Source organism: Humulus lupulus, chromosome 1 (assembly GCF_963169125.1).
Source record: "Humulus lupulus chromosome 1, drHumLupu1.1, whole genome shotgun sequence".
Lineage (NCBI taxonomy): Eukaryota > Viridiplantae > Streptophyta > Magnoliopsida > Rosales > Cannabaceae > Humulus > Humulus lupulus.
Window position 1 is genome coordinate 241,523,855 of NC_084793.1, and position 2,048 is coordinate 241,525,902.

At 43.6% G+C, this 2,048-nt stretch overlaps 1 pseudogene; it reads right to left on the reverse strand.

Annotated features, from left to right (window-relative positions):
- Positions 1-551: 551 nt before the first annotated feature.
- LOC133813298 (small nucleolar RNA R71) lies at positions 552-636 on the reverse strand (annotated as a pseudogene).
- Positions 637-2,048: the final 1,412 nt, after the last annotated feature.

Consider the following 2,048-nt stretch of genomic DNA (forward strand, 5'->3'; position numbering starts at 1 on the left):
ACAAGGATCAGAATCAAGGGTGCTTGTTGATCCTGCAATCGAGAAATATTGCAGAAGAAATTGGAAACAAAAATAGTTAGAAAGAATGGCTCAAAATCAAGCTGGCAATATTGGTGTCGCGGGAGTTGCTGAACAAGTGGCACCAGTTCAGCAACCAGCATAAACAAGTTTGAGAGATTATGTGCTACCTACTATCACAGGGGCACAATCATGTATTAGACCTCCAGTAGTTGATGCCAATAACTTTGAGATAAAGCCTGCCATTCTACAAATGGTACAAGCATCGATTTAGTTTGGAGGATTACCAATGGAAGATCCAAACTTGCATTTGGTGAATTTCTTAGAGCTCTGCGCCACATTTAAAATTAATAGAGTAACAAATGATGCAGTAAGATTGAGGTTGCTTCCATTTTCATTAAGGGACCGAGCAAAGAGTTGGCTTATTTCTTTGGAAGCCAACTCTATTACAACATGGGAGGAGCTCACTCAGAAATTTTTGGCCAAATTTTTCCCACCATAATTATCTGCAAGGTATAGTGGTGAAATAAAAAAAATTCACCAAATAGATGGTAGGTCGATGTATGAAGTATGGGAGCGGTTTAAGGAGTTGTTAAGAAAATTCCCCCACCATGGAATTTAGAAATGGATGTTAGTCCATATTTTTATAATGTTTTATGTGGTACTACTCGCACAATCTTTGAGGCAGCTTCTAGAGGAGAGTTCATGAGTAAGAGCGCTAATGAGGCTTATGATCTGTTGGAGGAAATGACTATAAATAACTATCAGTGGCCATCAAAAAGAGAAACCACTAAGAAGATGGGTGGAGTGTGTTGACGGTAAGAACTCATCAACGAATTAAGGTCAGAAAACTTAAGGCTTAATAAGAAATTTATGAGCATAGAGAAACTTATAGAAATTTAGAGAGGAATTGTAGACGAACAATGGAAGAAAACTTGTATATTTCTCTTAGAATGGTCTGGTGTTACAAGAATCTTTCAACCCCCTTCATAAACGAAGTGAGGTCCTATTTATAGGTGAGCTCTAATGGCTCTTGGTACATTGTGGTCCCGAAGGGACAAAAAGCTGCATATCCAGGCTGCAAGTGGTAGTGGTGTTGGAGGATTGGTGGTCGACTCCAATTGTGTCAGGGGTCTACAAAAGTACACTTGCCTTGATACCATGTTGTACCTCTGCTACTTGTTGGGTATGAACCTCATAGGCGTGTTGGGGGAGTCCTTACTATGTACCATTCTTGTACTTCCACTACTTGTCTAGTGTGGACGTCGTGTCTGTACTCTAACTCCTCTTGGTTTGGAGGTGCATTTCGTACCTGTACAAGCTTATTGAGTCATATGTAGGTTTTCACCCTCACAAGGTACCTTATTCCTACGAGGTTCAAGTATTGAAATCCTTATATGTTATCATGGATGACACTGTTTCGAGATGCTTGGGAGGCAAGGACCTTGTGAGATGGCCCTATAAAAATGAGACGTGAGAGGCCTCTCAGACCCTAAGCGTGATATCATTGGTGCAAGGTACGGCATCGTAGGTAAGGCATGTGCTTAACGACACAGTCAGCATGAGATGGCACCCCAGGAGTGAAGGATGAACTCGCGAGACCCTTGGTGCGAGGTACTCCAACATAGGCAAGGCATGCACCTCCATGAGAACCTCAGCGTGAGACGCGATGCCACGTATGAAGGGTGAACTTGCGACACCCTCGGTGCGAGGCGAGGCTCTGTGGGCAAGGTGTGTGCCTTGCGAGACCTTCCACACAAGACACAATGCCAGGTGCGAGGATTGACCTCGCGATACCTTTGGCGTGAGGTGAGGCTCCGTAGGACCTTCGGCCCAAGGCACAAGGCCAGGTTTGGTTGTTTCCATCCTGAGTTTATATTTTGAGGGATGTGAGGTGGGGAACTTTTGTAAGCACAAAGTTTTGGCATCAACACTTGCCCCCCAGTCTATAAGAAGTCCTTTAGGCGCTATGATAGACTTTTCGGTATGGTGTCTTCAAACCACTTGTGGTGTTAGTGTGTTTCTTTGCT